This window comes from Lissotriton helveticus, chromosome 7 (assembly GCF_964261635.1).
Source record: "Lissotriton helveticus chromosome 7, aLisHel1.1, whole genome shotgun sequence".
NCBI classification, from domain to species: domain Eukaryota; kingdom Metazoa; phylum Chordata; class Amphibia; order Caudata; family Salamandridae; genus Lissotriton; species Lissotriton helveticus.
Genome location: NC_136068.1, coordinates 380,785,109 through 380,809,308, shown reverse-complemented (window position 1 = coordinate 380,809,308; position 24,200 = coordinate 380,785,109). Strand labels below are relative to the sequence as shown.

Here is a 24,200-nt window from a genome sequence, read left to right as displayed (position 1 = left end):
AACTGCTCTGCAATGTGATACCTCTCCACACGGGCCGCCTGCCCTTTCACAGCCGCTTCAAGGAATGCAGCCTGGGTCCAAAGAGTCATGGTCGGGCTTCTCTACGACCTGGGCAGGCCGTTAATATCCATCCAAAGTTGCCCTAATACAGAGAAGCCCAGCAGGTTGGTTCCAAACGTGTTTATTTAGGAGAGGGGTACAAAGCGCTGCAACCGAGTCTTCACCACAAAAGTTCAGAAGCCTGACGCGTTTCGTGCGACAAGCGCACTTCCTCAGAGGCTTGAAAATGTCGTTGCAGCTGATCACAGTCTCTTTAATAACAGCCACCTCATACACGAGGGCGTGGGCCACCCCCGAGCATTCTGGTCGCTGTAGTTATTTTCAATGGCAGCTTCAGTGAGTTCGTATTTCTGCAGCGAAATGGTTTAGAAAATTAATTACATATCCCCAGTGGGTTGGGAAGAATTCAGTTCAAACTGCTCTGCAATGTGATACCTCTCCACACGGGCCGCCTGCCCTTTCACAGCCGCTTCAAGGAATGCAGCCTGGGTCCAAAGAGTCATGGTCGGGCTTCTCTACGACCTGGGCAGGCCGTTAATATCCATCCAAAGTTGCCCTAATACAGAGAAGCCCAGCAGGTTGGTTCCAAACGTGTTTATTTAGGAGAGGGGTACAAAGCGCTGCAACCGAGTCTTCACCACAAAAGTTCAGAAGCCTGACGCGTTTCGTGCGACAAGCGCACTTCCTCAGAGGCTTGAAAATGTCGTTGCAGCTGATCACAGTCTCTTTAATAACAGCCACCTCATACACGAGGGCGTGGGCCACCCCCGAGCATTCTGGTCGCTGTAGTTATTTTCAATGGCAGCTTCAGTGAGTTCGTATTTCTGCAGCGAAATGGTTTAGAAAATTAATTACATATCCCCAGTGGGTTGGGAAGAATACCATTTCGCTGCAGAAATACGAACTCACTGAAGCTGCCATTGAAAATAACTACAGCGACCAGAATGCTCGGGGGTGGCCCACGCCCTCGTGTATGAGGTGGCTGTTATTAAAGAGACTGTGATCAGCTGCAACGACATTTTCAAGCCTCTGAGGAAGTGCGCTTGTCGCACGAAACGCGTCAGGCTTCTGAACTTTTGTGGTGAAGACTCGGTTGCAGCGCTTTGTACCCCTCTCCTAAATAAACACGTTTGGAACCAACCTGCTGGGCTTCTCTGTATTAGGGCAACTTTGGATGGATATTAACGGCCTGCCCAGGTCGTAGAGAAGCCCGACCATGACTCTTTGGACCCAGGCTGCATTCCTTGAAGCGGCTGTGAAAGGGCAGGCGGCCCGTGTGGAGAGGTATCACATTGCAGAGCAGTTTGAACTGAATTCTTCCCAACCCACTGGGGATATGTAATTAATTTTCTAAACCATTTCGCTGCAGAAATACGAACTCACTGAAGCTGCCATTGAAAATAACTACAGCGACCAGAATGCTCGGGGGTGGCCCACGCCCTCGTGTATGAGGTGGCTGTTATTAAAGAGACTGTGATCAGCTGCAACGACATTTTCAAGCCTCTGAGGAAGTGCGCTTGTCGCACGAAACGCGTCAGGCTTCTGAACTTTTGTGGTGAAGACTCGGTTGCAGCGCTTTGTACCCCTCTCCTAAATAAACACGTTTGGAACCAACCTGCTGGGCTTCTCTGTATTAGGGCAACTTTGGATGGATATTAACGGCCTGCCCAGGTCGTAGAGAAGCCCGACCATGACTCTTTGGACCCAGGCTGCATTCCTTGAAGCGGCTGTGAAAGGGCAGGCGGCCCGTGTGGAGAGGTATCACATTGCAGAGCAGTTTGAACTGAATTCTTCCCAACCCACTGGGGATATGTAATTAATTTTCTAAACCATTTCGCTGCAGAAATACGAACTCACTGAAGCTGCCATTGAAAATAACTACAGCGACCAGAATGCTCGGGGGTGGCCCACGCCCTCGTGTATGAGGTGGCTGTTATTAAAGAGACTGTGATCAGCTGCAACGACATTTTCAAGCCTCTGAGGAAGTGCGCTTGTCGCACGAAACGCGTCAGGCTTCTGAACTTTTGTGGTGAAGACTCGGTTGCAGCGCTTTGTACCCCTCTCCTAAATAAACACGTTTGGAACCAACCTGCTGGGCTTCTCTGTATTAGGGCAACTTTGGATGGATATTAACGGCCTGCCCAGGTCGTAGAGAAGCCCGACCATGACTCTGTGGACCCAGGCTGCATTCCTTGAAGCGGCTGTGAAAGGGCAGGCGGCCCGTGTGGAGAGGTATCACATTGCAGAGCAGTTTGAACTGAATTCTTCCCAACCCACTGGGGATATGTAATTAATTTTCTAAACCATTTCGCTGCAGAAATACGAACTCACTGAAGCTGCCATTGAAAATAACTACAGCGACCAGAATGCTCGGGGGTGGCCCACGCCCTCGTGTATGAGGTGGCTGTTATTAAAGAGACTGTGATCAGCTGCAACGACATTTTCAAGCCTCTGAGGAAGTGCGCTTGTCGCACGAAACGCGTCAGGCTTCTGAACTTTTGTGGTGAAGACTCGGTTGCAGCGCTTTGTACCCCTCTCCTAAATAAACACGTTTGGAACCAACCTGCTGGGCTTCTCTGTATTAGGGCAACTTTGGATGGATATTAACGGCCTGCCCAGGTCGTAGAGAAGCCCGACCATGACTCTGTGGACCCAGGCTGCATTCCTTGAAGCGGCTGTGAAAGGGCAGGCGGCCCGTGTGGAGAGGTATCACATTGCAGAGCAGTTTGAACTGAATTCTTCCCAACCCACTGGGGATATGTAATTAATTTTCTAAACCATTTCGCTGCAGAAATACGAACTCACTGAAGCTGCCATTGAAAATAACTACAGCGACCAGAATGCTCGGGGGTGGCCCACGCCCTCGTGTATGAGGTGGCTGTTATTAAAGAGACTGTGATCAGCTGCAACGACATTTTCAAGCCTCTGAGGAAGTGCGCTTGTCGCACGAAACGCGTCAGGCTTCTGAACTTTTGTGGTGAAGACTCGGTTGCAGCGCTTTGTACCCCTCTCCTAAATAAACACGTTTGGAACCAACCTGCTGGGCTTTTCTGTATTAGGGCAACTTTGGATGGATATTAACGGCCTGCCCAGGTCGTAGAGAAGCCCGACCATGACTCTGTGGACCCAGGCTGCATTCCTTGAAGCGGCTGTGAAAGGGCAGGCGGCCCGTGTGGAGAGGTATCACATTGCAGAGCAGTTTGAACTGAATTCTTCCCAACCCACTGGGGATATGTAATTAATTTTCTAAACCATTTCGCTGCAGAAATACGAACTCACTGAAGCTGCCATTGAAAATAACTACAGCGACCAGAATGCTCGGGGGTGGCCCACGCCCTCGTGTATGAGGTGGCTGTTATTAAAGAGACTGTGATCAGCTGCAACGACATTTTCAAGCCTCTGAGGAAGTGCGCTTGTCGCACGAAACGCGTCAGGCTTCTGAACTTTTGTGGTGAAGACTCGGTTGCAGCGCTTTGTACCCCTCTCCTAAATAAACACGTTTGGAACCAACCTGCTGGGCTTCTCTGTATTAGGGCAACTTTGGATGGATATTAACGGCCTGCCCAGGTCGTAGAGAAGCCCGACCATGACTCTGTGGACCCAGGCTGCATTCCTTGAAGCGGCTGTGAAAGGGCAGGCGGCCCGTGTGGAGAGGTATCACATTGCAGAGCAGTTTGAACTGAATTCTTCCCAACCCACTGGGGATATGTAATTAATTTTCTAAACCATTTCGCTGCAGAAATACGAACTCACTGAAGCTGCCATTGAAAATAACTACAGCGACCAGAATGCTCGGGGGTGGCCCACGCCCTCGTGTATGAGGTGGCTGTTATTAAAGAGACTGTGATCAGCTGCAACGACATTTTCAAGCCTCTGAGGAAGTGCGCTTGTCGCACGAAACGCGTCAGGCTTCTGAACTTTTGTGGTGAAGACTCGGTTGCAGCGCTTTGTACCCCTCTCCTAAATAAACACGTTTGGAACCAACCTGCTGGGCTTCTCTGTATTAGGGCAACTTTGGATGGATATTAACGGCCTGCCCAGGTCGTAGAGAAGCCCGACCATGACTCTGTGGACCCAGGCTGCATTCCTTGAAGCGGCTGTGAAAGGGCAGGCGGCCCGTGTGGAGAGGTATCACATTGCAGAGCAGTTTGAACTGAATTCTTCCCAACCCACTGGGGATATGTAATTAATTTTCTAAACCATTTCGCTGCAGAAATACGAACTCACTGAAGCTGCCATTGAAAATAACTACAGCGACCAGAATGCTCGGGGGTGGCCCACGCCCTCGTGTATGAGGTGGCTGTTATTAAAGAGACTGTGATCAGCTGCAACGACATTTTCAAGCCTCTGAGGAAGTGCGCTTGTCGCACGAAACGCGTCAGGCTTCTGAACTTTTGTGGTGAAGACTCGGTTGCAGCGCTTTGTACCCCTCTCCTAAATAAACACGTTTGGAACCAACCTGCTGGGCTTCTCTGTATTAGGGCAACTTTGGATGGATATTAACGGCCTGCCCAGGTCGTAGAGAAGCCCGACCATGACTCTGTGGACCCAGGCTGCATTCCTTGAAGCGGCTGTGAAAGGGCAGGCGGCCCGTGTGGAGAGGTATCACATTGCAGAGCAGTTTGAACTGAATTCTTCCCAACCCACTGGGGATATGTAATTAATTTTCTAAACCATTTCGCTGCAGAAATACGAACTCACTGAAGCTGCCATTGAAAATAACTACAGCGACCAGAATGCTCGGGGGTGGCCCACGCCCTCGTGTATGAGGTGGCTGTTATTAAAGAGACTGTGATCAGCTGCAACGACATTTTCAAGCCTCTGAGGAAGTGCGCTTGTCGCACGAAACGCGTCAGGCTTCTGAACTTTTGTGGTGAAGACTCGGTTGCAGCGCTTTGTACCCCTCTCCTAAATAAACACGTTTGGAACCAACCTGCTGGGCTTCTCTGTATTAGGGCAACTTTGGATGGATATTAACGGCCTGCCCAGGTCGTAGAGAAGCCCGACCATGACTCTGTGGACCCAGGCTGCATTCCTTGAAGCGGCTGTGAAAGGGCAGGCGGCCCGTGTGGAGAGGTATCACATTGCAGAGCAGTTTGAACTGAATTCTTCCCAACCCACTGGGGATATGTAATTAATTTTCTAAACCATTTCGCTGCAGAAATACGAACTCACTGAAGCTGCCATTGAAAATAACTACAGCGACCAGAATGCTCGGGGGTGGCCCACGCCCTCGTGTATGAGGTGGCTGTTATTAAAGAGACTGTGATCAGCTGCAACGACATTTTCAAGCCTCTGAGGAAGTGCGCTTGTCGCACGAAACGCGTCAGGCTTCTGAACTTTTGTGGTGAAGACTCGGTTGCAGCGCTTTGTACCCCTCTCCTAAATAAACACGTTTGGAACCAACCTGCTGGGCTTCTCTGTATTAGGGCAACTTTGGATGGATATTAACGGCCTGCCCAGGTCGTAGAGAAGCCCGACCATGACTCTGTGGACCCAGGCTGCATTCCTTGAAGCGGCTGTGAAAGGGCAGGCGGCCCGTGTGGAGAGGTATCACATTGCAGAGCAGTTTGAACTGAATTCTTCCCAACCCACTGGGGATATGTAATTAATTTTCTAAACCATTTCGCTGCAGAAATACGAACTCACTGAAGCTGCCATTGAAAATAACTACAGCGACCAGAATGCTCGGGGGTGGCCCACGCCCTCGTGTATGAGGTGGCTGTTATTAAAGAGACTGTGATCAGCTGCAACGACATTTTCAAGCCTCTGAGGAAGTGCGCTTGTCGCACGAAACGCGTCAGGCTTCTGAACTTTTGTGGTGAAGACTCGGTTGCAGCGCTTTGTACCCCTCTCCTAAATAAACACGTTTGGAACCAACCTGCTGGGCTTCTCTGTATTAGGGCAACTTTGGATGGATATTAACGGCCTGCCCAGGTCGTAGAGAAGCCCGACCATGACTCTGTGGACCCAGGCTGCATTCCTTGAAGCGGCTGTGAAAGGGCAGGCGGCCCGTGTGGAGAGGTATCACATTGCAGAGCAGTTTGAACTGAATTCTTCCCAACCCACTGGGGATATGTAATTAATTTTCTAAACCATTTCGCTGCAGAAATACGAACTCACTGAAGCTGCCATTGAAAATAACTACAGCGACCAGAATGCTCGGGGGTGGCCCACGCCCTCGTGTATGAGGTGGCTGTTATTAAAGAGACTGTGATCAGCTGCAACGAAATTTTCAAGCCTCTGAGGAAGTGCGCTTGTCGCACGAAACGCGTCAGGCTTCTGAACTTTTGTGGTGAAGACTCGGTTGCAGCGCTTTGTACCCCTCTCCTAAATAAACACGTTTGGAACCAACCTGCTGGGCTTCTCTGTATTAGGGCAACTTTGGATGGATATTAACGGCCTGCCCAGGTCGTAGAGAAGCCCGACCATGACTCTGTGGACCCAGGCTGCATTCCTTGAAGCGGCTGTGAAAGGGCAGGCGGCCCGTGTGGAGAGGTATCACATTGCAGAGCAGTTTGAACTGAATTCTTCCCAACCCACTGGGGATATGTAATTAATTTTCTAAACCATTTCGCTGCAGAAATACGAACTCACTGAAGCTGCCATTGAAAATAACTACAGCGACCAGAATGCTCGGGGGTGGCCCACGCCCTCGTGTATGAGGTGGCTGTTATTAAAGAGACTGTGATCAGCTGCAACGACATTTTCAAGCCTCTGAGGAAGTGCGCTTGTCGCACGAAACGCGTCAGGCTTCTGAACTTTTGTGGTGAAGACTCGGTTGCAGCGCTTTGTACCCCTCTCCTAAATAAACACGTTTGGAACCAACCTGCTGGGCTTCTCTGTATTAGGGCAACTTTGGATGGATATTAAAGGCCTGCCCAGGACGTAGAGAAGCCCGACCGTGACTCTGTGGACCCAGGCTGCATTCCTTGAAGCGGCTGTGAAAGGGCAGGCGGCCCGTGTGGAGAGGTATCACATTGCAGAGCAGTTTGAACTGAATTCTTCCCAACCCACTGGGGATATGTAATTAATTTTCTAAACCATTTCGCTGCAGAAATACGAACTCACTGAAGCTGCCATTGAAAATAACTACAGCGACCAGAATGCTCGGGGGTGGCCCACGCCCTCGTGTATGAGGTGGCTGTTATTAAAGAGACTGTGATCAGCTGCAACGACATTTTCAAGCCTCTGAGGAAGTGCGCTTGTCGCACGAAACGCGTCAGGCTTCTGAACTTTTGTGGTGAAGACTCGGTTGCAGCGCTTTGTACCCCTCTCCTAAATAAACACGTTTGGAACCAACCTGCTGGGCTTCTCTGTATTAGGGCAACTTTGGATGGATATTAACGGCCTGCCCAGGTCGTAGAGAAGCCCGACCATGACTCTGTGGACCCAGGCTGCATTCCTTGAAGCGGCTGTGAAAGGGCAGGCGGCCCGTGTGGAGAGGTATCACATTGCAGAGCAGTTTGAACTGAATTCTTCCCAACCCACTGGGGATATGTAATTAATTTTCTAAACCATTTCGCTGCAGAAATACGAACTCACTGAAGCTGCCATTGAAAATAACTACAGCGACCAGAATGCTCGGGGGTGGCCCACGCCCTCGTGTATGAGGTGGCTGTTATTAAAGAGACTGTGATCAGCTGCAACGACATTTTCAAGCCTCTGAGGAAGTGCGCTTGTCGCACGAAACGCGTCAGGCTTCTGAACTTTTGTGGTGAAGACTCGGTTGCAGCGCTTTGTACCCCTCTCCTAAATAAACACGTTTGGAACCAACCTGCTGGGCTTCTCTGTATTAGGGCAACTTTGGATGGATATTAACGGCCTGCCCAGGTCGTAGAGAAGCCCGACCATGACTCTGTGGACCCAGGCTGCATTCCTTGAAGCGGCTGTGAAAGGGCAGGCGGCCCGTGTGGAGAGGTATCACATTGCAGAGCAGTTTGAACTGAATTCTTCCCAACCCACTGGGGATATGTAATTAATTTTCTAAACCATTTCGCTGCAGAAATACGAACTCACTGAAGCTGCCATTGAAAATAACTACAGCGACCAGAATGCTCGGGGGTGGCCCACGCCCTCGTGTATGAGGTGGCTGTTATTAAAGAGACTGTGATCAGCTGCAACGACATTTTCAAGCCTCTGAGGAAGTGCGCTTGTCGCACGAAACGCGTCAGGCTTCTGAACTTTTGTGGTGAAGACTCGGTTGCAGCGCTTTGTACCCCTCTCCTAAATAAACACGTTTGGAACCAACCTGCTGGGCTTCTCTGTATTAGGGCAACTTTGGATGGATATATATATATATATATATATATTTGTTAATATTCAGTGCACTACTGAAGTAAAGCACAGTGGCAAGCAGGAACAGTAAATGTGAAATTGCTGGTAGAAGGATTGCTCCCATAACGCAGAGGAGAAGACGTTTATGAAAATGCTGTAGCTATCGGTGCAGTTATGAGGAATAAACTGCACCAAGATGGCCGCCACGTGACTTCATGCCCCGGTGGAGATAGTGTGCCTGAGAGCGCTCGCACACAGAGAGAAAGCATCGGAAGGCCTGCAAGTCCACAAGCGCGCAGTAATAGTGGGCCCCAAAAAAATTTTAAAGTTTAAAAAATCCGGAAACACAATGAGTTGAGCGGGCTCCCGATGAAACTCCAGCTTGGGCAGCATGGCGGAAGCTGTCGCTAGTAGGTTGAAAGCCGATCTTGCTGGCAGTATGGAGGTAAAGCTCCAGCACGGCAGGGAGCTGCCGGCGCCTGGCTTTGAAGCTGGTGACTTGCTGGGCATAAGATGGGCGTCGGTGTGCTGCCGAAGAGCTGGAAAGATCCGGTCGTCGCCAATATGTAGTGGAAGTATCACTCTGACACTGGGTGATAGTTCAATGAAGTTTACTCAATAGGAGGAGCCCAGGACGCACCCAGAGCAGCCGGATGGAATCCAGCACAGCCGGAAATGGCTTGGAATCCCAACCATCGCCCGGGAGATGCAAGGCACACTTATAAGTAAATAATACATGCGAGGGCACGCGGGGTTGCCACCTGTCCTTGATAAACAATGTTACAAAGATGCATGAGGAACAATTACTACAAGTACATAACATAATGAAATGTGGGCAACAGTGAATAATTGTGATTTTTTACATCCCAAAGTTCTGAGTGACATTACAGACAAATCGAGCTTCAACTTCCTGTCTATTTGATGATACTCAGAATCCCCAGGTAAAAAAACATGCTTATTATTAATTGGTGCCAATCTATAAAATAGATCAAATGCCCCAGGACATACATTATTAAGGTACTGAAAGTCACTGCAGATTTACATGACCATATAGAGGAACAAGGCTGAAGAACTTTATGAGGTTGTGGAGCTCCAAGGTGATTTCAAATATACTTTTAAATTATGGAAGAAGATATTTTATTCCTGAAAAAATGGTCACACAATCACCCCCTCCGCACACCGCTTGCATCGCTGGCATCTTCTTTCATATGAAACAGCATTGATAGAGACATAAAAAAATGAAATATGCAAAATTAAACGTACAAAAAGATAGACAGTAATGGGTTGAAAAAAATATTGGAATCACTACTGTCAGATTAAAAATGACACACTTCAAAATATGTAGGAACATGCACAGAAGTTCTATTTTTCCTGGATTGACCCTTAGCATGCAAAAGATAAACATGCTGCCATATGTATTTCATTTCTCTGATCACTGTTCATTTTAAAATAAGAGATCAGAATACCGAAAAGTCAGTATCTGCTTTCGTCGTTTAACCTACAGATGCAATTATGCTGTGTGACCTGCCATTCACCTTGGCTGCTGGCAGCAGGTATTTTGATGTCACAACGCACCTTTAATATTTTTGCTACAGCTGAGCAGCTAGATCATTTCGTTGTTAGCAGATGTCTAGAGGCGTCAAAACTTTACTGAAATAACAAAATTGGAGATGGGCTTTTAAAGGGATTGCAGGCTTCAATGTATACAAATACAGATATGTAACAGTGAATAACAGGGATGTTTTTAATCGGTGAGCTCTGAGTGACATGAAATTGAAAACAAGAGCAAAGCTCAAGTTGTCTATAGTATCATTCAAAACTTTAAGGCTAAAAACATCCTTGTTATTGACCTTTTACCAATCGATAATTGTATGGTATGTATAACCTCAAAATCATTTGCCCTTGATTTCTGATGCTATGTAGTGGCAGAAAAGTATTTAGGAAGTCTCACGTAACACAGCCTCTTCTTCGCATTCCAAAAGTAAAAATAAATAAAACAGCAGACGGAAACTCCTTCATGTCATAACTAAGTAAGATTTAGTATCTGTAGTCATGATAGAGCAATCCAAAGGAAGCCATAGACAACATTTCTAGCTACTGTCTGAAGTAAGGGATGTGTTATGATGTCAGGGCACTATTTGTGCTTTTGTATGAAAACCTTTCAGGCACCGTACTACGATGCCTGGGGCATTATGATGTAACAAGGTGCAGATGGTAGGACCTTGGGAGAGGGTGGGGATGCAGTTAGAGAGACGCTGACTAGCGGTATAGTCCATTAGTGCCCAGATGATGTGTGTGGTTATTTGTACAAATAAAATATTTATAAAGTAACAGATGTCGGAGCACCTTTAAAGCATGTGACAACATTACGTTGAATGTTACAAGCATATCACTAATTCTAAATAATTGAAGCACGATTCGGCATTACCACATTTGACTATTTAAATTATGGTTAGTTAAAATTACAGCACGGTGTTGGTAATTGATTTCACCGGTAAATCATAGTACACAGTAACACGGAGCAACTATGTGCTCATCCAGTCCTTTGCTTCTGTGCACAGTGTGTAGTCAGATGGTCACTGTTATGTTTATGGTTTGCATGTATGTGGCTCGTGCAGGCTGTCAAGTTCGCATTCTGCATTCCAGCTTGGAATGTAAGTTCTGCTTCTTGACAGTTGCTGCGACCAGCCACATCGAGCTGGAGGTTATTCCTGTGGGTGGTGTATATTCATAATAAAGTACTTCTTATTCAATTATTCGTCCCAGGAGTACTTTACAATTGTGACAACAACCTGCTACACCACCCTATCGAACCCTGCTGTACGTGCAACTTTACCTTGTTGGCTTTTCTGGGGAAGCCCTTGGCTGTTCAGCTGTTGCGACACTGCTTTTGGACGTGAGTTGCACCTTTATCTCCATTTTATCTAGGTATTTACTCATGGGTCGCAGTTGGGTCGGCTCGTCAATTCAAAAGCCTTGTGCCACCGCCTCGCGCCCACCTAGTGTGTCTTTTGATTATTGTTGTGACGTCGTGCTCTTATGCACGGTCTATTCTACGTTACTCCATTTTTCTTCGTGGTCATCTCTCTAGTGTATGCACATGACGTGACGCCATTTTAAACCAGTTCAAACCTGTTTAATTACCTCAAGCCTACTGGATTTTGCATGCTGATTTCTCTGCACCAACAACGTACATCTAATTGTTCCTCATCTGGTGAAGGGATTTGTGGTAAGATCCGCCATCCAGTTGAATTATTCGTAAGTCTCTACGAGTGATCATCCTCATAAGTTCTTCATGTTTTTTTTATAGGCAATCGGAGGGTGAAGAGAGGACACTGGTTTAGTACTAGGTAGAGATGCTGTAACTTTTGCTCTCTATGTCTTTCAATGAACTAGTCCCTCTGTTTTGCCAAGTTTTGTTCTCCTTCTATGGATTTGTTCTCTCCTGCTTACTGCCACTAGCTCAACAGCGTACACTTTTGCGGAATCCCTCAAACTTGCATGCAACTGTCCTCCTGCAATTTTTTTTTGTGCCTTCTTAGACTTTGCTCATCCACCTAGTAACTTGACTGGTCCCTTTGTGCACTAGTTTCTTTCTGGTTTGAATGGTCTCATTGTTGTACCTTCACTGTGATTTAACCTCTCATTTTCAGCCAGTTTCGGACTTGTGTGCGCAAATTGTTTCGTTAAACCCTCCTCAATCATTTTGGCCGGCTGAAGGAGTGCTATGCATGAAGTAGGTTGAATGGAAACTTTTCTTTTTAAACTATATTGAGACATTAGATGACTAAGGAAAGATGTCAGCGGAAGACAAAAAAACATTTTCTTACATTGTATAGGTCCTGAAGGTTTAAAAGCCTTAGCACAGATGTCCAAAGTAATTGGTGGGGAAGGGGATAGAAATGTGTTTGATTGTGCTATAGCAGATTTTGATAGACATTTCTCCCCAAGGTGTGTATTGGCATTGTAAGATACAATTTTTTCACATGAAACGAGAGCATGATGAAATGCTTGATGAGTATGTGGCTGCACTCAGAACTGTATCTTTAGACAGTCAATTTGGATCGTTGCAGGAAGATCTCATCAGAGATAAGGTGCTCATGCATGTCAAGGATGCATCTATCCAAGAGAGTTTGTGTGTAAATAGGGACTCCAATTTACAACATATCCTGGCTTTAGTTAGGAAGGCAGAAATGTCCAGCAGAAGTGCCAAAGTCAAACAAGCTGAGTCTGAAGCAAGGCATGATGAATGTGTTGGCAAGGTTAGTGCTGGTTCACGTTCTACTAATAGTGCAGTTCATAAAACAGAGTACAACCAAGTGGATAAAGGTAAAGAAATATCTAGAGATTGTACTAAAGAAGTTTTGAAATGTTTTAGGTGTGATAGTCAATCGCATCTTGCCAATAGTAAAATGTGTCTTGCCTTGAAACAAAAATGTTCAGTTTGTGGCATGGTAGGACATTTTGGGAAGGTATGCAGAAAGAAATTGAAACAAAAAGTAAAATGTGTTGAAGACTGTGATTTTAGTGAAAAGGAAGCAGGCCATTCTCCCTCATTTAGTAATGAAAAATGTGTTCTCCACATCAAGGATAGAGAACAGGACAAGATCCTCAATGTGGATAATGCTACTGTTAAAAAAAAAATCCTTTGGTGAGGTAGAAAACAAATGTCTGCTGATTCCCGTTCTCCCTACTCCATCCTCACTGAGAATGCTTGGAAAACCAAGTTAACAAAAAAATTAGGTACTGCACTGGAAGAACAGATATTTCTCCTGAAAGCTATTCTGGGGAAAGGATAGATTTATTGGGTTTTCGCAATTTGATCTTTACGTTCAAGATCCGTTAGAGTCTAGGGAAATTGTACATTTCTAAGAAAGGACCCTCAGTTTTAGGATGGTTTGATCAGGGTGAACTTGGTATTTTGCTTGATCTCAATTGCCCTGAACATGTGATGATGTTAGAAGAAGGTGAGGTTACTGGGAAGGATATGCTTAATACATTTCCCAGAGTATTTTGTGACAAAGTTGGAAAATTGTCTAGCTTTGAATACAACATTGTTCTTAAAAAGGATGCCTGACCTATACATTTTAAAGCAAGAAACACCCCCATTACAGTCGGGAGGGAGGTGGAAAAGAAACTGGATGCTTTAGTCGCAGGAGATATTATAGGAAAAAAATGAGTCCTCTGAATGGGTATCTCCTGTGATTATTGCTAGACGTTCTAATGGGAATATTAATTTATGCACAGACTTGAGATATTTGAATAACAATATTCTCATTGATCAATTCCCTTTACCTCGTATATCAGAAATGCTGTCTTCTGTAAAGGGGGCAAACATTGTTCAACTATAGCTCTATCTGCAGTGTACCATCAAATTGTGCTGCATGAGGATTGTAAACAATATACTGCATTTATCACTCCTGTGGGGTGCTATCAATACAAAAGAATGCCTTACAGACTAGTATCAGTTGTGTCTGTCTTTCAAAGATTAATACATTCATTATTTGGTCAACTTAATAACGTCCAGTGCTTTCTGGACATTCTTTTATATGGGAAGGATAAGTAAGAACATGACTTGATTCAGGAAAAATTTTTAGGAATTCTGAACACGAGGGGTTTAACAGTGAAATTTTCAAAGTGCAAGTTTGCAAAAAAATCTGTAACGTATTTAGGTTATGTTTTATGCAGGGATGGTGTGAAACCGAAAGCAGAATTGGTTGATGCTTTCTGCTCCTGCCCCAAAAAGTAAAGATGATATACAATAGTTTCTCAGGCTTACAGAATTTTACACCAAGTACATTAAGAATTTTTCTTGTTGAGTGCTTCCAATTAGACAACTCCTTAAGAATGGGAGCAAATTCAGCTGGTGTGGAGAATGTGAAAGAGAGTTCAAGGATATCAAATGTGCTATTGCTGAAGCCACAACGTTATCTGGTTTATTTTATTTATTTATTTTGAAAGTTTTATATAGCGCGAACAAGATCTTTGCAGATATCAGAGCGCTTTACATAGAGGGGCACATTAGGGAGCATAGTCAAACCAATAAATCAGAGGAGCTTACAGTACAAATAAATGAAGGCAAAGCCAATCATGTAAATCAGTAAATCAATAATACAAGTAATGCAAATATGCAGCGGTATCAAACAAGTAATACAGTTCTGTGCATAATCTTAAGGAGACCGAATTAATAGTTTAGGTGTATTTTGCCATGAGGATAGCTTTCACTTCTTTCTTAAAGAGTGTAGTGGAAGAGATGAGCCTAGTTTCAGGGGGGAGTGAGTTCCAGATTCTGGGTGCCATTCCTGAGAAGGAGCGTTTATATGTTTTTTCCTTCCGGAATCTGCGGGGTTTCAGCAGAAGATTGTTTGTGCCTCTAGTGTTTCTAGCGCCGCCAGAGATTGTCAACTTCTGAGTGAGGTAGCCGGGAGAGTTCAGGTGTACCGCCTTGTGGGTCATGCAGGCTATTTTCAGATGTATTCTGGCTTCAAAAGGCAGCCAGTTCAGGGATTTCAGGTCAGGGGAAATATGAGAGTGCTTTTTTGACCCAGTGATGAGCCTCGCTGCAGCATTTAGAGAGGCTCTTAGGGGTGGAGTGGTAGTTAGTGGTAGTCCGCAGAGGGCGGCGCTGCCATATTCTATTCGAGGGATGACTAGAGCTTGTACTGCGGTTTGGAAGTCATTGGCTGGTAGGAACGGTTTAAGTTTCCTCAGGGTATTTATTTTTAAATTCGCTCCCTTAGTTGCCTTGCTGATGTGTTGCTGCATGTTTAGATTGGTGTCGAGAGTTATGCCTAGAGATTTTGCTGAGTCCACTATGGTGGGTTGCCGTTAGGTGTTTGAGCCAACTTTGAGTGGTGGAGATCTTCGCTGGAGGTGAGATCAGAAGGAACTCTGTTTTCAGAGCATTGAGTTTGAGATGATTATCGGCAAGCCAAGATTGGGTGCTTCTGATCGTTGAGTTCAGGAGCAAAATGTCTTTGGGGGATTGTAGTTTGAGATATAGTTGGGTGTCATCGTCGTACATGTGAAAGTGTAAGTTGGATGCTTGTAGCAAGGTGGTGAGAGGTTCCATAACTAGGTTGAACAGAGTTGGGGATAGGGAGGATCCTTGGGGGACGCCCAGTGTTACAGGTATTGGCAAGGACATCAGGTTGTTGCTCTTGAATTTCTGCGACCTGTTGTGTAGAAAGGAAGTGAACCACTTGAGAACAGTTCCAGATAAACCCATTCTTGTGTTTAGTACTTCGAGTAATTTTTCATGTTTAACGGTGTCGAAAGCTGAAGAGAGATCAAGAAGGATGAGGAGGCAGGTGTCGTTTTGGTCTAGCATTTGAAGTGCGTCGTCAATTATGTGGGTCATAGCAGTTTCTGTACTGTGCCCTGCTCGAAAGCCTGATTGATGAGGATTGAGGAGATCAAATTGTTCAATGTGTTTAGTCAATTGTAGTTGTACGCATTTTTCCAGTAGTTTGGCGAGAGTGGGGATATTAGTGATGGGACGGTAATTGTTCAGATCAGAGGGGTCGGCTGTAGGTTTCTTTAGTAGAGGTGTGACTTGTCCAATTTTGAGGGAGTCAGGTATGGTTCCTTGTTGAAGGGAGCCGTTGATAATTTTAGTCCAGAGTGGGATAAGCAAAGGGGCAAAGTCTTTTACAGCGTTAGCCGGAAGGGGGTCTGTGAGGTGATTGGATGGTTTCAAGGTGCTGAGCAGTTTACCAATTTCCTCTTCAGAGTATGTACCAAAGGATGACCATGTAGCATTGTTTTTAGGTTCAATGGGTGCTATGCAGTGGGGTTTGGAGTAGAGGCTTGCGTCAATGAGGAGATCGCTCTTTATGTTGTCAGTTTTTTGGATAAAGAAAGCGGAGAAGTCTTCACAGGAGGGAGCTTCGCGCACCGTGCTGAGTGGTTGGGGTTGTTCCTTGGATTGTGTTTTGATTAGCTCAAACAGTTTTTTGCTTGGTCGAGCTGGAGGCTGAAGAAGTCTAGTTTTGAGCGTTTTATTTTCCTGAAATAAGCGTTTCTCTTTTTCTTCAGAGTTTTTAGGTGCAGTGCGGAGGGAGCTGATCTCCAGGTGCGTTCTGCCAGTCGCATGTCTCGTCTATCCTCATTGAGACTTCCGTCATACCATGGGTTGGAGATTTTAGTGGAGACTCTTTTTAACTGCAAAGGTGCAGCCTCATTTATTATTGAGGTCATAGCGTTGAGGTAGTGGTCAGTCAGTGATTGAACGTCCTGAGCGCCGGGCGGTGGTATTAGGAGATTGCAGCTGTTAGGAGGCAAAGAGCTTGGGTTGAGTTTTTTCATGTCTCTTTTCCAGACTTTGGGCTTGGACGTTTGAGCCGGGTTAGATTTAATTTTTACATTGATGAAGAATGTGACAATATGATGATCTGACCAGTCACAGGGTTGGATAGACTCGAGTTGGATAGAGTCCTCTTTGGAGATGATAAGGTCGAGGATAGAGCCTTTCTCATGGGTCGGGCTGTTTCATATTTGGGTGAGGTCAAGGGCATTGAGGAAACTTTTAAGACTATTTACCACCGCGTCATTGCGATCATTCCAGTAGAGGTTGAAGTCGCCAAGGTAGATTTGAGTGAGCGGCCGTCCGGAGTTGGTTGAGATCATATCCATGATTTGTTGGGCAAAGACGAGGTTGTCTCTGGGTGGGTGGTAAATGCTGTGTAGAGAGCATATCGGTTTACCCTCACTGATAATGTCGAGGCAGATGTATTCACAGGATGTTGGGGATGCTATGGAGGTGGACTTGCCCTTCAGAACGGATAGGTTGTTCCTGTAGATGCATGCGATTCCACCACCTATTTTGCCTGGCCTGTCAAGTCTAATTATGTGGTAGTTGGGTGGAACCAGAATGTCCATTATAGGTGACGAGGCTTCAGTTAGCCATGTTTCAGTCAGAATGATTAGGTCAAGGTCCAGCGATAAGAGGAGATCAGCGATGGCAGCGGAATGTTTCGAGGCCGATCTGCAGTTGAGGAGAGTGCATTTGAGACGGGGTGCGTTGAGACGGGGTGCGTTGAGGGCGGTAGCAGGTTCTAGGGAGAGAGGGACTTTTCTAAGGTTGTTGGGGTTGGAGATTCTGCTGTTTAGTGTGGGGTGTCTAAGGGAGTTTGAGTGTATCGTGGGAATGGTGAGGTGTGTGGTGGATGTGTCATTTTGGGGGGTTGGGTCATACGCACGGAGGAGAGTGAGTGTGTCGAGGTCAGAAAGAGGGTTGCAGGGGCGACGAGGGCGGTTGTTGCGATTGCTAGCAGGGATTGAAGTCCAGTGTTGGGAGTTTTGGGAGGGGTGAGGGGACATGTTGGGAGGGGAGGAGGAGGTGGGGGCGGGTGAGGACTTGTAGGGGCGACTGGGGCGGTGGTTGCGATTACGAGCAGGGATTGAAGTTCGGTGGGTGGAGTGCTGAGTGAGAGGGTCAACCGGTAGGGTAGGGGGCATGTTTGAGGTGGCGGTGGAGGTGGGTGGGGGGTGTATGGGGTGTGTGGAGAGTAGTTTTTTGATGCTGTGCATGTCTCCTTTGATCTGAATGAGGGTGGCCATAATCATGTCCAATGTGGGGTAGGTGTTGGAGGTGGGGGTGGAGGTCGAGGGTGGGTGACTGACCAGGGAGGTGTCGTGCAGGTGGGGGAGTGGGCTGGTGTTGTTGCAGGATTCAGTTGTTAGTGAACGAGATGGTATTAGGGAGGAGAGAGTGTTTGGGCGGGTGTGGTGTGGATGAGGTAGGGAGGTTGGTGGTATGAGTGGAGGCATTGTTGCTAGGTGATGAGATCAGAGTGGAGGATGGGTGTATGTTAGTGGAGCTGGAGTTGTAGGACGGGTAATGGGGGCTGAGAGTGGGTGGGGCAATGGGATTGGGATTGGAGATGGTCCTGTTGTGGGGAGGGGGAGTTAAATGGGGAGGGGGAGTTAAATTGAGAGAGGAGGTGTGTTCTGCGTAGTTTGTTAGAGAGAGGTGGGGACTGAGAGTGGGGGGGGCTAGAGGGTGGGATTTGTCGTTGTGCGTGTCGTTTTGGTGCAGAACTAGGTTAACTGTGTTAATGCCGGCTGTGATGTCCAGGGCGAGAGGAGTGATAATGGTATGTGTGGAGGTCCTAGGTCCTAGGTCCGGACGGAAGGGTGGGGGTGCAAGTGTTGTAAGAGGGGGAAGGATCTGTGTCTGTGCTTGAGGTGTGAGTGGTTGCTACCTGGTTCTGAACTGGGAGAGAAGGGTTAAGGGTGGGAGCTGAGAAGTCAGGGGTGGTATGTGTGTCATTGACTGATGAGTGTGTAGCAGCTACCTGGTGCTGTGCTAGGTTAGAGGGGTTGTGTGTGATGGGAGTTGTGAGGTCAGGGGTGGTGGGACTGAGGGAAATGTGAGTGTCTGACCGCGGGTTGGAGAGGTGATCTTTGAGAGCGGGGAACAGGTTGTCTAGTAGTTCCAAGTTCCTGTCTGTGGATTGAGATAGGACCATCCCGTTGTTGTAAATAGTAATGGTGGCTCTGCCTGGGAAGAGATGTGATGGTGTGATGTAGAGAGTTAGGCCGTGAGCGGATTTCCTGGTGGAGGAGACGGTGAGTAAGGTGTGGAACGTTTTTCTCCATTGAGCTCTGCGTGTTGTGTGGAAGATGATATCAGTGTTCAGGGAACCATTGACCGGTGAGAAGTAGGTGTCGGCAAAGGGGGTTTCAGGGTGGGATCTCAGGAAGTTGTGTTTATAGCGTTTAGCGGCTTTTTTGGTGAGTGAGGGTGGGTAGTTTATTTTATATGTGTGCTTACCGACGGGATCCATGCTTTGATGGCGGTTTAGGTGGGTATGAGAGGATGTACTAAAATGGTACCCGTGTGCAGAAACAGATGCAAACAATAAGTTACATAAAGACAAAAGTGATACTAATGAGCCATCAACATAATCAAAATCACAATCACAGTATCAGAATATCAAAATACAGTAAGTAGTAAATGGTGCAGTCCAGGCCAAAAGTGGGATGGGTGCAGCTTACAACAAGAAAAAGAAAAGAGGAAAAATAACAGAAAGATATATAAAAATAAAAGTAAGAATGAAAATAAAAATAATAAAAGTATGAGGTAGCAGTCGGTGCAATACAGGAATAGAAGGTGATAAGGGTGAAAAGGGGTGCAGCTTATAACAATGTACAGTCTATAGGTGTCATGTTGATGGTTTTGATCCCAATCTGCGTAGTGTGATCACCAATGATGCTAGTTCCAAAGGGTTAGGGGCTGTTTTATCCCAGAAGCAAGAAGGTGTTAGGGAGGCTATCATTGCTTATGCTTCCTGAGCACCAACTGTTGCTGAGGAAAAATTTTCGGTAAAAGAAAGGGAGATATTAGATTGCGTATGGGCTCGAGAACACTTCAACGTTTTTATTTGGGGGCAACAATTTGATTTGAGAAGCAATCACAACCCTTTGGTTAATCTCCTCACCACCACTAAGGCTTCAGCGCGCATTGCGATAATGTCAATAATACTTCAAGATTTTATTTGTAAAAAATGTATGTTCCAGTAGGGATAATATCTCCACAGATTTTCCATCAAGGATGCCCCTACAGATAAAGGAGAATATGGGCAATGCTTGGGATGATTTCCATATTGCCTTAGTGCATGATGAGGGCATTCCTTTCATTGAGAAACAAGTTTGCTAGGTTGCATACACTAAAGATGTGACTGTAAAATAAGCGCTTGCTTATATCAAAAACGGATGGCCCAGTAAGAGTTTCTTAAATCCTAATTTAAGGTGTTTTTGGGAGGTGCATAATGAATTATCTTATGCAAATGGCAATTTGTGGAGAGGTGATAAAGTTGGATTTAAGAAATTCTATTATCAAGCTGTGTCATGATGGTCATGGTAAGTTATGACGGGTTTACAAACCCATCTAGACGCGCACTGTTCACTTGGTGTGATACATTCTACTCAACAATATATCAGAAAACAATTGGTTGTTTTAATACATGATTCTCTCTTTTGTAATTTCTTGTACACACTTTCCTCAGTAACACCCGTTATATTTTTGCAGGGAATAGAAATACACTGGCAGCTCCACAGGTATGTTTGGTTTGAAATGAGGCACATTTCATGAGAAAGTACTAGAGGCAACTAGCATCATTATAACGATGAGTGAGCTCATTATTATCATTATTTCATTTTGGCAGCTTATCAATAGTAATACACTGTTCAGGAACGCGGTCAGCATAAAATATATTCAGTTGCATATAACTTTCGTTGTGTAGTTGTGTGGCAGTCCCAGACAGATTGATCAAAAAAACATTATTATTGTTTTCAGCTGACCCCAGGCGCAGTGACTCTTTTACACAGGTATGAGTTGAAACACCAATAACATTACACTCATGGACGTCCTTACATTTACATCACATTTACATCTTTTTATTCTTTATTCTATTGCAGACTGGCCCCTGATGAAGGTACCAATGAGTACCGAAATGCATTAGGCGGAATAGTGAAACTGTGTTGTAAACCGACAATGAAATGTATATTGTACATGTAAAATCAAAAAATAAGTGAATTATATGAATTATATGTTTACATGATGAAGTAATTAGCACTGAGGAAAGTGTGTACAAGAAATTACAAAAGAGAGAATCATGTATTAAAACAACCAATTGTTTTCTGATATATTGTTGAATAGAATGTTTTCAAAACGTTGAAGGTGTATCACACCAAGTGAACAGTGCGCGTCTAGATGGGTTTGTAAACCCGTCATAACTTACATTTTCTAACAAGGATTGACTACCCTTATCAGCCGCAGCACCGGTGGATTAATTTGCAGAGACACAAATTAGAGGAGTGCTCGTCATACACACCCATCATATGATGGTCATTGTGGCATCGTTAGGACTAAGCAGTCTGTTAAAAATGTTGTTTGGTGGCCTGGGTTGGACATACTAGTTGAACGCACAGTTAGGAATTGTTTGGTTTGTGCTAATGCAGACATATCTCTCAAGACTCTAAGATCCAACATGAGTGTTCCCTGTATTCCAAATGGTCCATAGGAAACAATTGCTGTAGACATTATGGGCCCTGAGGGTAATGAGTCTGTGTATATAATTTCTGCCATTGATATGTTTTCAAGATGGCCTATTGTCAAGCTAGTAGACAAGGTGGATATGAATGCTTTATTGTTTTTTAAGACAGTATTTTCACAGAGGAAGGGATCCCCACTCAAATCATTATGGACAACGGTGTATAGTTTTTATCTCTCAAAGTGAAGTATTACTTCAATAGATGAGGTTTAAAACATCGTACAACATCTTTATATTATCTCAGTGTCAACGACATAATTGAATGCTTCAACAGAGTACTCAAGGGTGCTGTCCAACCTGCTGGTGTGAAGGATGATGATTGGAAATTACGTGTTCACAAACAGTTTGGATGTATCGCACCACTATTAATGATTTGACTGGATGTACTCCTTTTGAAATTATGAGGGGAAGAGTTGCTAGGACAAAAAGGAATCCTGCAACGCTGGTGGAGAGTTCTTCCACCAACATGAATTTAGATTGTGTGAGACGAAAGATCACTTTAAAAAAACCCTTTTGTGTTAAAAATTACATTTGGGATGACACTGATTCTCTCATTGAGGATAAGGAGGTAGAGGCACAAGTGAAGATACCACTGTGGGTAAGCCTAATGTGGACATTAGCAACAGTTCTGTGGAGGGTTGGAACAGCTCAAATGGGATGGGCAAAGGAATCAGGAAGAAACCTGCATGGATGTCAGATTATGCATCTTGAGTCTTTCTGCCTAACTTTACATGCCTTTACTTTTTTATGTATATATTCCTAGCATTGTACTATCATTATTGCAGTTACATTATTTCAGTTTGAAAAAAAGAGGGGGAGAAGTGTTATGTTTATGGCTCGTGCAGGCTGTCAAGTTCTCATTCTGCATTGGAGCTTGGAATGTAAGTTCTGCTTCTTGAGAGTTGCCGCAACAAGCCACATCGAGCTGGAGGTTTTTCCTGTGGGTGGTGTATATTGGTAATAAAGTACTTGTTCTTCAATTATTAGACTTCGGAGTACTTTACAGTCACTCGTTCCATCTGTAATTGTGGGAAGGTTTGTGAAGGAGGTACGGAGTTTTCAAAATAAGGGGCAAGGCCAAAGGAAAAGGAAATGCGGTCCTTCTAGGTGAGTGGATGTATTGTGTGTGGTGGGATGGTGAAAGGGAGGTGATAAAAAGAGGTACATGCCAGAGAAAGTGAAAAGGCTGTACTGAAAAGGAAAGAGATGAAATGCTGATAGAGGATTTCAGAGAGATTTAGGGAGAAAACTGTGTCGAAAGGGATGAGAGACGCTTAGGAAAGTGGTGTGAAGAGAGGGAAGTGATTCAATCAATATGGATATTATTACCCGAGCCGCAGTCCCTAGTAATGCTTAATTCAAAGTCTCGTAGTTTTGGGAATGAAACACTTTTAATGAGAAGTCTGGATTGTTTTAAGCATGCAGCTTGCTGTTTTGTATACTGGGCCACTGGAATTATGCGATTTTACGGCAGCGTTTTTTTTTGTGCATTATTACAAATCTGCAACATAATCCATCATCTGCTGCATAATCTGCTGGTTGTACACCCCCTCCTCCCCCCCCCAAAAAAAGTGTTTCTAGCTCAAACAGATCAAAAGTTGTTAAAAAATGTGCCAACATGTGTTGCCTCGTGTTTGAAGATCTTTTGCAAAGGTTAACTGGTCATCTTCCATATGCCAATTTAAGCATTTGGTTGTTAGAACTGGTACAAATAAGGTGAAATCTTTACCCAGACTGTAATCCCATGAGTTAAACTGACAAAATAATGAAGTAATATTATGTTATTACATGTAATTTACTTCGCTCTATTGTAAAGCGCTCTAACGCCTCGGGGTAAAGTTCACGCTATAGAAAAATGCATAAATAATAAAATAAACTGCATTATACGCATAGTTTGGCTTTTCTTGCCTCATAAATTTTACCATTCCTATGTGATTCTTAGAGTTTATCCATTTGTATCTCTTCCCTGTGTAACTTTACAACTTGTACATATGCATTTTTTTCCTGTTTGTATCTTTTATGTAACACATGTAATCCTAAATCCTTATGTATCGCAACTGGTTCTTTTGTAAAGCGCTCCGACACCTTCGGGTAATGTTCTTGCTATAGAAAATCGCATTAAATATGGCCCTGACTATCTCCGGTTACAATAGCTGAAAACTCAACGAGATCCAATTTGTGTTAGGGGCGGGGGGACTCGGTGCGAAGCACATGCTTTTATTTCATATGGTTTAAGCCACAACCCTTTACTACATAGACTGCGCCTCTTCGAAATATTTTCTAGTTACCATTTTCGGCCAGACTCTTTTGGAGACCACCCAGCCTCTTCACCCCCACACATTTTCAATCCCACAGTGCGCAATCTTTGGTGCGTTTAAAGGAAAACTAGTATTGTTTTAACACGCGTAATGGATTTCTTGTAACCAATGATGCACAAGAAAGTAGTCAGGGGCTTGTACCTCGTGTGGCGCAGCCATTCAACTTCAAAAAGCTGGACACCGCCCCTTGAAAACAGCTGTTTTTAGGCAATAGTAGTCTACGTCACCGCCCCTTGAAAACAGCTGGTTTTAGGCAATAGTAGTCTACGTCGATTTCACGTTCCCTTATCCATGCAAAGAACACTCAACATTGAACACGCCCCCTTGCGAAACTACGCAACACAATTGACCCAGTTCCGTCATAAACACAAGACTTACAAAGCGCCTCCCTACGCAGGTTTTAGTGGCGTCCATCTTGAGCTAGCATTGTACCATGTAGGCTATCGCGTATGGTTAACGTAATCACTAGTCTTTAGATCATAGCACT

The 24,200-nt window shown here is 45.1% G+C and overlaps 1 long non-coding RNA gene across 1 annotated transcript in view; it reads right to left on the bottom strand.

The window, feature by feature from the left end:
• LOC144768493 (uncharacterized) overlaps window positions 1-23,991 on the bottom strand; it is a 34,990-nt gene extending 10,999 nt beyond the window's left edge. Inside the window, exon 1 of the long non-coding RNA XR_013598552.1 lies at window positions 23,855-23,991. This is a non-coding gene — a long non-coding RNA (uncharacterized LOC144768493). The remainder of the gene's footprint in view (window positions 1-23,854) is intronic.
• Between the last annotated feature and the right edge of the window lie 209 nt (window positions 23,992-24,200).